Source organism: Pteropus vampyrus, unplaced genomic scaffold (genome assembly GCF_000151845.1).
Source record: "Pteropus vampyrus isolate Shadow unplaced genomic scaffold, Pvam_2.0 Scaffold54, whole genome shotgun sequence".
Lineage (NCBI taxonomy): Eukaryota > Metazoa > Chordata > Mammalia > Chiroptera > Pteropodidae > Pteropus > Pteropus vampyrus.
This window is the reverse complement of record NW_011888835.1, coordinates 7,267,038-7,279,958: the sequence shown is the minus strand read 5'-3', so window position 1 is coordinate 7,279,958 and position 12,921 is coordinate 7,267,038. Positions and strand designations below refer to the sequence as shown.

Here is a 12,921-nt window from a genome sequence, read left to right as displayed (position 1 = left end):
TTCTAGTCATCTTCTGTGCCACATTTATAGAGTACTTGCTATATGCCAAGAACTCTGAGGATTACTGAGAAAACACAGATGAAAAGACAAGGTCCTGACCTCAAGACTTTTAGGTCTTAAGTTTTAGGAGAGGGATGAAAGTGAAAAAATATAAAATAAATGTGAATGGAGATATAGCGATATCCATATCTATCTATCTATCTATCTATCTATCTATCTATCTATCTATCTATCTATCTATCTACCTATCTATCATCTACTTATCTATCTGTTTATCTATTTATCTAACTAGATTAGAGAAAAAGGAGCTATATGCCTGGAAAGGTTTCAAAGAGTTCAATCTGATTCTTAAAAAGAAAGAGTTGTTGAGTAGATTAGATGAGGAGTGTGGGGTTGTGTGGAGTTGTGTGGCCTCTGCACAGGAAACGTCTACCTCAAAATGCTTCAGTGATTCCTCATTGACTTTTTAGATAAAATGCAGAGTCCTGAATACGACTTATAAGATCCTAAGTGATCTAGCTTCTCTTTCCTTTCCAGATAATGCTTCCCTTAGTGTGTGCTATCTGGACCCCCCACTGGCCTTGCACATGTGTGGTCTCCCAGAACATGCTTTACTAGTGTCCTGCTACTACACTCAATTCCCCAACCTATCTTTACACGTGTGCATACACACGCAAACACATTCATAATTCTCTTGTATAACTATTATTTGTTCTTCCGGTCTTGAACTAGACATCACTTCCTCTAGAAATCCAGGAAATAGTAGATACAGACAACAGAATGGTGGTTACCAAGGGGACCGGGGGTCGGGGAGAGCAAAGTGGGTAAAGTGGGTACGAATACATGGGAATGGAAGGAAGCTAGACTTCACGTGGTGATCATTCAGTAGAGTACACAGATGTCAAATTATAATGGCAGAACATCCTCTACTTCCAATATATCTATGGCTATCAGAGAGAAGAGACATGACAAATCTAAAATGTTCATCTTATAAGTGACACATTACTTCCATTTGTATTCCATTGGGTAAAGCAAGCTCACGTGGCCACTCCTGAGTTCAACAGAGCAGAGACGTGTAAACCTCATGCAAGAAGGGGTTCTCCAAGAAGGGAAAGTGAAATGTGACAAACAGTAACGTACAGTCCATCCTATCAGAGATCAGCAGGTAGAAATTTGGATTTTCCCTTTTCATTTGTCAACAATTAAACTTTACAACACTGCCCTGCAGTTGGAGAATAGAATACAAACTAAAGTTCTAGAGGAAAGAGAAAGAAAGAATCGGAATGCTCAAGTTGGAAAGGTCCCTATAGCACACATAGTCACAAGACCGTATTTTATGATTGAGAAAACTGGCTCAGAGAAGTTTATGGTCTCCCTCAAGGCAACCCTGCATCACATGAGCACTCAGACCAAATCCGGAACCACTGGTCTCAGGACTTAGGTTTGTTCTTCCATTGCCTACATGAGATACCCTAACTTCATGTCTATGAACCAAACCCAGTGCTTTGCACAGAATAGGGCTGGTTCCTGCCCTTGAACCTGATTTTTGGTCCTGCTGAGAGAACCCCCCTCTCACTGCAATGAGTTACAATGGGGCTTTTCTCATTCTGTTGAGAGGCTGTAATTATGCTCAGTCCTTTGCTTGTTTTATAGCTTGGTACTGACACAGTGAGAACGTCTATAATAAAAATGTCTGTGGGGCTTTGTTTCCTTTTGTATAAATTCATTGTCTAGAATCTAGCAGCTTCATGTCTTGGTGATTTATCAGAATTAGTCCATTTAGGAAGGAGAGCTTTGCTCAATTGAAATCTGTTCTCTTTGTTTTATCCACATACTGGCATTGTTATGTAAATTAATCTAAGTTTCCATATCTATTTTAAAGGAAAAACACACCCAGGAAAAAAGCTGGCTCTTGTCCTCACTCAATTGTTTTCCTAAAGACTTTCTATTCTGATCTTCATGTTTCTTGATTGTATAATGAAGACTTTTTCTTCATCATCATTTTCTTCCCCACTGATATTCCCTGTACTTTGACTACATAATCTGATGGCTACCTTCACTTAATGAATTTGTCAAATCTTAGAGATGGCAGAAAATGTAACGAAACGCAGAACTATTTTTAAAGAATAAAGTGTGGTTTATTTAGATTTTTATCCTCAGTTTTCAATATAAGATTTTGTAATATATCATGGATTTTATGTGCTTCAAATCTGCTATTTAAAAATAAAAAGCACATATTCCAATGTTCTCAAATCCTTAAGAAAAAGATATATGTATATTAATGCATAATATTAGCATTGTGTTCACTCTCTGAGTTTTGAGTCCATTAATTTACTACCTCTTTTTTTCCATTTTTGATACATTTAGGGTTGCACATTTTTCTTCTAATATATTCATGATATTGATGTACAAGGTTTAGTGCTAAGAAATAAAAGAAATTTAAAGATAGAGAGATTGGGCTATTATAAGAAATGAAACAAATATGCACTCTCTACAGAGAGGTTAAAATTTAGATTTTTAAAAAATTGCTGTTGACCCTTTCAGGATTTGAAGTTTAAAGGTAGTTTTGGGGCTCCCATCCCAAATTGGATTTTTTTTTATTCACTTAATGTAATTTACATAACTTCCGATTTTACATGTTTGACTGCTTTTACCCCCTCTACCTCCCCACACCGAATTGGATTTTGAATGTCATCTCCTTACTTTCTGACTCTGGCAAAAGGGTGCATAGGAGCAGTTTTTGTGGTGTTTCTTTAAATAGCATCGCGGACTAGGAATTTGATAAGCGAATTCTAGTGGCTTGCTATTCTGCAATTTACATGCACACACACACACACACACACACACACACACACACACACAAAACACAGGTGTACTATTGACCTGAGGGTTCTCCAAAATAAATAAATGACATGACGTCATGTCTGACAAGAGAAATTCTTCGCAGAAAGCCAACTTGCCATACAGAATCCAGACAAGAAGAACACATTTAAACAAACAGGCTGACAGTGTCTTAAAGAGCTGCTCTCTACAACGCCAGGGTTTGGAAAAGCTGAAAAGTTGGGTGATTTGAATAGGACTATTCCTAGAAGACATCACCAGTTAGAAGACAGAGGACTGGGCTGGAAGTCGTAATTATGGCCCAGAGGTCTAGCAACCTAAACTGCTCATGACTTAACTTCCGCAGCTCAGGCTAGTATGATTTCTGCATCAGCCACAATAGCTATACTATTACCCTTTCTCTCTGATAAAAATAACTTATGACAGTAAATCTAATTCTAAACACCACAATGCTAAAACACACTATCTTTTATATTTTAATTATTTTCTGAATATAAAAGTAACACATGTTCACTGCAGAAATATTGAAAAACAAGAAGAGTATGAAGAAGAAAAATTGCACATAATCCTATTGCTTAGAGATAAGATTTCTAACGTATATGGTATATTTCCTTCCAGTCTTTTTTCTAGGATGTATCCATCTGTAACCTGCATCTACTCACCCACACCCATGCACTTATCACTAGAAAACCCCCTCTATAACACACACACACACACACACACACACACACACACACACACACACACACACACAGAGAGAGAGAGAGAGCGAGAGAGGGGGAGAGAGAGAGAGAGAGAGAGAGAGAGAGAGAGAGAGAGAGGTATCTTCCATCGATTACTAGAAAAGTACTTAACCTTATCTGTAAAATGCAAATAAAAATAATGTCTGCTTCACAGGAGTAGTAGAAGGATTAAATGAGTGAGTTAGTACATGTAATGTCTTTAGAACCTTGTCTGGCATATAACATACTTAATAAACATTGTCTACTATTATCTTAATGTATATCCAGTTTTGTTTCCTTTTTTAACTTTAAAAAAACATATTCAAACTCTATATCTTTACCTTTATAACCTTAGTCTAAGCTAGCATCATCTCTCTGCTGAATTATTGCAATGATCATCTGTTTCTTCTAGTCTTTATGTAGCAAATACGATCATTTTTTACAAGTAGATATCAGACCACATAGCTCTCCTGCATAAAACGCTGTAATGATTTCCAATTACACATAGAACAAAATATAAATTTCTTACTATATTTATCATTTATGGCTTGGATTCCAATTCATGTCACGGAACCCTGGTTAGAGTGGCCAGACCAAACAGAAATCTGAAGGCAGGTGTTTCAGAATGAGTGTAGCAGCTACGTGAAGCCCTCCGGATCCCAGGCACTTTTTATCTTCATGCTCCCAAATCCTTAGTCTAAAGATCTCAGACTCATGGTTGCAAGGCCCTGTTCCATCTCCTGGATCTTGCCCGTGTTCCATAGAGAAAGAGAAGAGATAGGTAAAACGGCAAAAGTCAAAAGTCGAAGAAGGTAAGCTGTAGAGTCTGTCTCCGTTGCAAGTGTCTTCAAGAAGCCTCTTTCCACATACTGCTCACTGGTCTGCATGTTGCTGGCTCCTTCTCCTCATCAGGTCTTACTGGAAATGTAACCTCTTCAGAAAGCCTTCCTTGATTCCCTATGCAAGGTCACCTTCGTCACCCCTGGTCTGCTTTATAGCACTTATCAATTTGTTTGCTTGTTTACTATCTCCTTGCCTAGGACATAAGATGCAAGAGAGCTCGACCTTCACCTTGCCCATCTTCTCAGTGCTCTGAATAAGACCTGGAGCATCAGAAGTGTTAGACTTGGTAAATGAACATTGAATAAATTAGGATAATTTTGTTTTCATTAACTGTTATTCAAGAAGATTTAATGGCCGCATAATATTCCATTGAATAAATATAACACAATTAACCACTTCCTCTGGTTTGATACTATAGTAAATTGAATTATGATTCCCCAAACATGTCCACAGCTTAACCCTGGAAACCTGTGAATGTGACCTTATATGGCAAAAGGGACTTTGTAGATGTCAGTTAGGATGTTTGTTTTAAGAAATGAAGATGAAAAAATGAGGATATTATCTTAGATGATCATCATGGACCTGATGAAATCACAACAGTCCTTGAACAGGGATGCAGGGTGAGTCCAAGTTAGAGGAGAAGGCAACGTGATGACAGACGCGGAGGTTGAAGCTACGTGCTTTGAAGATGGGGGTGGGGGGGCCAGAAGCCAAGGAATGTGGTCAGCCCACAGAGCTGAAACAGACCAGGGAGCAATTATCCCCTTGGGGACGCCAGAACGAATCAGCCCTGTCCCCTTAACTTTAACCCAGAAGAAAACTAATTTCTGACTTCCGAGCTTCAGAACTGTAAGAGAATATATTTGTGTTATTTGAAGTCTCTAAATTTAAGTAATTTATTACAGCAGCAACAGGAAACTAATACAGATATTTAGGACTTCTTTCCCAAGTGTTTACTATTATAATAATGCTGCGAAGAACTTCCTTTTACAGATCATTTTGTCTGCCAGTCCAGTGATTTCATTACAGTGGATTCCTAGAAGCAGAATTACTGTAAGCTTGCAGCACCTTATACCAGAAGGTGGCTGGGCAAATGCCTGAGGACCCTCACTATTTAGAAAGTCTGCTATTTTGAACCACAGTCACAGGGTCTGCAGAGAACTAGCCCACTGAGCGACAATCGCACAAACACAGGGATATTGCTTTCAAGGGGAAATAAAGCATATAAAAAATAAGCGAAATATAAAGCCCCCCCCCCCGCCCCCATTCTTTCCCATTAACACCAGCTATACCTAGGAGGGCTGAGCAGGAAAGAGTAAAAATATAAGACCAGAAAAAACTCCGATTCAGCTCCAAAGATCTAGATACACCTTTGATACCTGCCAGATGGACCTGTGAAGTGCAAAACAGGATCAGATCCCTAAAAGAAGGCTGACATATAAGTCCTGACCTGTGAATTAATCAGAAAGCCTCTGTGCGTGTAAACATAGGGTGTGGTCCATGTAGGCTGCTTGGCCAGGGTGGTCTCCATGACAAGAGAGAGAAATAATTTACTTGGGGAGTAAGCGACAAGTGCGGAGCCCCTCAGGCAGAGTATGTCAGTGACCATCCCTTAGCACAGATGAGAAGCATGCTGTAAATAATTCAGTACGAAAACTTGTGAATGATAAATTTATGTGTTTTCCAAGGTTTTCTCATTTTCCACACTAGGACTTTGCAGCTCATTCATTGTGCTTTGAGTACCAGCAACGCTGCCACCCCAGGGGAGTTTGCTCAAGCAGACCTCAAGCAGCACGCAGGCGACAGGGTCAGAATCCACACGTCGACACTATCACCATGAGATTCTCATGCACATTAAAGTTTGGAAACCTAAGCCCTAGGGTCTAAGCTGCATAAAAACAGAGTTTTATGAGCTTTGTTCAGTGCCGTATTTCTGGTGCTGCTAATAGTACCTGGCACTACTCAGCGGTCTCAATGCATATTTGTTTTATGAATGATTAAATGAGTGAATGCACTGAGGCTTGCACGCTCAAGTCAAACTCGAAAAGGTGAAAGTTCCTTTTGCATTACGCTCTGTATTTTACACATACACATATGCATTGAAATCAGAAAACATTTTTTGAATCCATTTTGAATCCATACCTCAGGTGCCTTGACACAACCTCAGTAAGTGGCTGCAAAGACGGAGCCCTTTCCTGGCCACTGTGAAAGCTGAAATCCAGGGAAGAGGTTAAGATGAGAGAACTGGGAGGAGCTTGGAGGTTACTCCCACGACTGAGAAGGGGAGGTAGGTCTGTGGTTCAATCTGATGTCAAAAAGTCACACCCTCCTTGGGAATAAATGGACGAAGACTTAGAGAGGAATGATGCCCAGGATCCTGTGCCTAGACTGGCCCTAGGGAGGCTCACAGACCTCAGAAAAGATTCCTGCTCCAACCTCGGCATAAATGCAACATTGCTGACTTCTTTCTAAAGACCATTCATACCAGATAAGGGTCATATCACCATGACCCTGCTGGCCTGAAGCATGCTATGAGCCTCCCAGATGGCTGACTGACCCCTAACAAGGGACCTCTATAATGACAGGTTAAATTTTCCTCCAGCCTTGTGATATAAAGACTGCGAGTCAGATTTTATTTCATTTAAAGAAATGAAGAAGTGTGACATTCTCTCTTTATCATTTCCTTTTCGTTCTTTATTACAAAAATTTCAAATATGCACAAAGGGTGAAAAGGAAAAGTATAATGAGCCCTCATCGCCCACCATCCAGTCTCAAGAATTATCAATATATTGCCAAACTTGTTTTATCTATACTCTTACTCTCCATTCACCCTTGGTTATTTTTATTTAACAGCTTTATTGAAGTATAAAATTCATAGAATCTCCCCCACTGCAAGAGTCATTGGCTTTTTGTAAATTTTTACAGATGTGTAAATAATCACCACAATCCAGTTTTAAAACATTTTCATTACTCCAAGTCCCACAACTCCCCTGCCTATATACAGTCGATTCTTGCTCTTAGTTCCAAACCCAACAACCACTGATCTGCTTTATGTCCCTATAGATTAGCCTCTTCTGGATATTTCATATATAGAGGATTACTCAATATGTAATCTTTTGTTTCTGAATTCCTTCACTTAGCATAATGTTCCTGAGGTTCATCCATGAGAAATTCAATTCGTTTTATTGCTGAGGAGTATTCTAATATATGGATATACTACATTTTGTTTATGCATTCACAAGTTGATGGGCATTTGGATCTAGTTTGGGGTTTTTGTGTTATAATAATGCTATGAATAATCATTTAAAAGTCTTTTGTGTACATATTTTCATTTTGGGGGGAGTAGATACATAGGTGTGGAATTGCTGGGTCATGTGGTAGCTTTTTAAGAAACTAAAAACCTGTTTTCCGAATAGTTGCACTATTTTACATCCCTATCAGCAATATGTGAGCATTCCAGTTTCTCCATATCCTCCTCAACACCTGCTTTTGTCTCTTTTTTATTATAACGATCTAGTGCATAAGAAGTGGTATCTTATTGTGGTTTTAAATGCATATCCCTAATAACTGATGATGTTGGGCACCTTGTCATGTACTTATTAGTCCTCAATATATCTTCTCTAGTGAAAAATCTGTTCAGGTATTGTGCTTATGTATTAATTGGGTTGTTTGTCTTATTTTCGAGATGCAAGAGGATATTTTCTTTTTAAAAATATGTTCTGGACATAAGTCCTTTATAATATATATGATTTATAAAACTTTTCTCAAGCTAGTCTGTAGTTTGTCCTTTCATTTGATTGATGATGTTTTTTGAGCCCTTCTGACCCTGGATGGTTACAATATCTGCTTACTCAGGATGTACAAGGACCTTCTTTAGTCACATTTAGTTCATTTATCTATAACATAATATAACATAATAACTGGAAAGCCAATTTCAACTAAAGTTTCTCAATCTTTACAAAGTATAAAGATCTGAATCTGGAGAAACCGATGATTCTGGCCCAGCTTCTGGCTAACGGGACGGCCCAGGAGAAAAGCAGTATAGGGCCTTCTCATGAGGGCAGAATAGTAGTCCCAGCAAGGACATCTGCTGGGATTTTGATAGTAATTGAGGAGAACTAACATCTTTTGATTCAGAATATGGCATGTCTCTTCATTTATTTAGTTCTTTAATTTCTGTCACCAATGTTTTGTAATTTTCTGTGACTAGTCTTACACTTCTTTTGTTAAATTTATTCCTAAATATACTTTTGTTCTTTTTGGTAGTATTATGAATAGAATTGTTTTCTAATTTCATTTTCAGATTGCTCATTGTCAGCGTATAAAATTAAAATTGATTTTTGTATATTGACCTTGTATCCTGTAACCTTGCTGAATTATTTATTATTTCCAGAAGGTTTCTTTTCCTGGTGTATTCCTTACAGTTTCTACATACAACTGTGACATAGCTTGCACTATTGAGTTCGTGGAATAGGATTCATAGCAACCAAATTTTAAAATTAAACAAATTAGAATGCACCCAAGATTATTCCTATTATACTGTGGCATATGCCTACCTAGAAGAGAGGTGTCACTGGGCTATGCTGGGAATCATATGTCATCTGTGGCCTGTCTTAGCCCTTCTACAGCCATATGAGACAGCTTCTTAGTAGATAGTTTTGTCAAAATGTGCTTCTGCTGATAGGAATAGTGTTAGAGAGAAAAATCATTGAGAATAGCTGCCTTTGGAGTATTGCTTGGCTTAAGCCATGTCCCTAAGAAGAGTCTCCCTAGGGAGAAAGCAGGGGCATGGTGGCAAAAAAACAAACCAGAGAGCAATCACTTTGATGCACCCACGTGAAAAGTGTAAAAGTGTAAGAAGTGGCATCCTCCCTACTTCACAGAGAGTGTAAATAATGGCATAAAATCAGCATGTTGAGTCCTGAACAGAGTTTACAATTCCAAGATCTAGATAAAGGCAATAAAAAAAAAAGAGGGAAGTGATTGCTAAATTGTTGTTATAAAAGTCACAAAATCCTTAGATTGTAATATAATTGAATCCCAACCTATCATTGAGTTAGTGTGTGCAAAGTCCTTAGCTGAGAGTTTGGTTAATAGCAAATGTTCAATAAATAGTAGTTGTTTATATTATAACTATTACTTTTACAACTTAAATTAGAGGTATTTTGCAACTCTCTACACCAGTATTTAGAATACAAGGGTACTTCTCGGCTCATTTTGATGGTCATTTCAGAGACCAGATCATGGGACTCCAGAAGTAAATAAGGCAGCTCAGGATAGAGGTTGGCATAAGAGGAAAAGGTGCTAAGGAAGATGACAAAGTACTTTTACAAAGTGCTTTACCTCTGTCTATTGCAGCATTATTCACAATAGCCAAGACATGGTAACAAGGTAAGTGTCCTCAACAGGCGAGTGGATAAAGAAGATGTGGTATGTGTGTATATATACACACACATACACACACGGTGGAATATTATTCAACAATGAGAAAGAAGGAAATCTTGTCATTTGAGGTAACATGGATGGACCTTGAGGGCATTATGCTAAGTGAAATAAGTCAGACAGAGAAAGACAGACACTATATAATAAATATAACTTTGTAGGTAAAATTTGAAAAAGCTGAACTTGTAGAAACAGAGTAGAGTGGGGGTACCAAGGGCTGGGGATAGGGAAAATGGGATACAAACATCTAGTTAAAGGACAAATAAATTCTTAGGATCTAATGTACATCATGGTGACTATTGTTAATACTGTATTTTGTGCTTAAACGTTGCTAAGAGAGTAAATCTTAAATGTTCTCACCATACACGAAAAAATGGTAATTATCTGATGTGATGGAGGTGTTAGCTAACGCTATGATGGAAATCATTTTGCAAAATATAATTGTAACAAATTGACACATTGTACACCTTAAACCTGTACCATGTTACATGTCAATTACATCTCAATAAAGCTGTGGGAAAAAGACTACAAAGTGCTTGTGAAGAGACTAATGAATAAACCTAAAGAGTGTACACTTGTACTTGTGTGTTTATATTCAGAAAATTTAAGCTTACCCATAATCATATTTAATTATATCTCTTATTTCTAAACTGCCTGATTAAAATATAAGCTCCCTTCACGCTATATTTGAAAACTTGTCACTGGAAGTGCCTGCCAAAAAGGAAGCCATCGTGTGGCCAGAGACTGCAGCCTGAAGGGGCAGATTCAGAACCAAACGGGTCCCTCCCCTCTCTTCTGCTCCCCTCCTCTTTTTTCTAGTCCTCACCCCTGCTCAAGTTAAGGGGAGAGTCATCTGATTCTGGAGATTACAGTATCACTGATTTGTGAGGGGACTCTTTTAGCTACATTTAGTTCATGTGGCTATAATATATCACTCAGAAACCAAGTTCGACCTGGTTGGAAGGAATCTACAGAGCTCAGGATTCTACATCTGGAGAAACCAGCTTTACCTCGCTCGGCTCCTGTGTTCCAAGAGTTCCCAAGGCAAAGCTTGTCTGGTACAGTGGCCCAGGGCAGGGCTTCCTTGGAACAAGGCATTGCCTGCCCATCTCTGCTTCTCTGACAGACAGACAATCCTACAACTGAGAGAGAGAGAGAGAGAGGCCCTTGCTGCTGAAGGAAGCAGGGAGTGGGCACATTGATTACATCTCCGTGTGACGCCTGGCATCCTCAGGAAACACTGCACTGCATGGAATAAACATTCTAGACTCAACTGTGCCACTTGGGAAGTGAAGTCATCCCACTTCTCCGAGCCTCTGTTTCTGCTTCTGTATATTGGAAATGTAGTAATTCCTACCTGCAGGGTGGCATCGAGAATAAAAAAGAACATGCCCTGGAATAATTTTCGTGAGATCCAAAGCACTACACAAATAGAAACCAAAAAATGAGAAGCTGCCTCTGTGTTGCTATGTCTAAACTTGGCCCAGATATTAATATTTAATTGGCTAAAAGCAGGGCCAATTTCCTCACTGACATTCTTCTAACAAAGGTAATTTAAGCAGTAAGAATATACATATGACTTTCACATAATTCTGTAATAGTATTTTCATTTGGATAAAAGGAATATGGTCATAAACGGTTTGGTTTTGGTTTTTCTTTTCCGGATGGGTCCCTGCACAAAAATACATTGTTTATCTTGGTTCTAATTGGTTCCCTTGTTTCAGTCAGACACTCTCTTAGATCACTCCTGCTAGCTTGCTCTGGCTCAGAGACAAATCTGAGCTGACTCTTCTTTCCCCTTAAAGACCCATATCCATCAGTCGAACCTTACGGATTTTGCCTCCTTAATATCTCTCAGATCCATCCATTTCTTTCCATCCCACCTGACATGCCTCCATTTTAAGTCACCATCATTTCTCTCTGGAAACCAAGGAACTAGCCACTTCCAAGGTCACTTATAGGGGTCCCCTGTGCTGCTCTTTTATCCGATTCCTTTCTCAGCCCTGCAGCCAGAATGATCTTCCTGAGGTGCATATTCAATCATGTGACTCCCTGCTGGAAACCGTGACTGTCAGGATAATCAGGATGAAAGCCCTGGACCCGGCATCATCCCTCCTCTTTCGGGTCCAAGTTCAGGCCCTCAGTCCTCTCCAGCCATTCCTAACTCCATAAGGTTCCCCCACACCATGTCCTCACCCGCTGCACCTGTTGTCCCCTTTACCAGGAAGCCTCTTCCTCTTTAATGATTTCTTTCCACACCCGGTGTCTTCGCATGCCTAATTCCTTACCTTATCATTGTCATTACCTTCTTTGGGAATCCTTCTCAGGATCCCTAAGACTGGGCTAAGTGCTCTTGTTCTGTATTTTTACAGCATGGACAACAGTTTTACACTTACCTATTTGCTGCTATGGCTCATCAACCAGACCACCAACTAACTCCCTTGTTCCCGCTGTAACCTAATAGTGGTGGTGGTTATATTCTCATATAGATTTCTCCACATCTTTTAACTCTTGGGGATATTGAATGCTGATGGCTCACAGCCCCGTCCCTTGCTGGGCATTTCCCTAGGCTACAAAAAAACTGCTTTGTCCATGTTGTTAACACTCTTCTCAGAGACTCCAGGCCACCAATGACTGGGTGACATGGGCATACAAAGGCCTGGCTTCCTTGCTTCTTTGGAATACCTCTAAAGGGTTATCTCAGCTCCAGAGCTCCTGGTAGGACTGGAGTTGGCCTCAGTTGCAATTACATTGAGTGTCTGCTTCTCTCCATCCCCAGTCCTGCTGTCCTCACTTTCTTTCACTGTATCTCCCTAGAATATCACCCCATAAACCTTTTGCACACAACTCACAATTCTCAGTCTTAGAATCTATATCTGGGGTATTCAATCTAAAGCATTCTCTATCACTGAGTATAGTAACTAGCACATAGCAGATGCTCAGAATATTCTTGATATATGAATAAATAAATGGATAAATGCCTTTTAAGGCCAACTTTCAGAGCAAGAAACTTGTACTATTCATGGTACCACTCCTAGTGCCCAGCACAGGGCCTGACTACTTACTTGCTTAA

General features: G+C 39.3%; 1 long non-coding RNA gene across 1 annotated transcript in view; it reads right to left on the bottom strand.

Moving 5' to 3' along the window:
* Positions 1-12,921, bottom strand: part of LOC105292240 — a 31,139-nt gene that overhangs the window by 8,705 nt on the left and 9,513 nt on the right. The window lies entirely within an intron of this gene.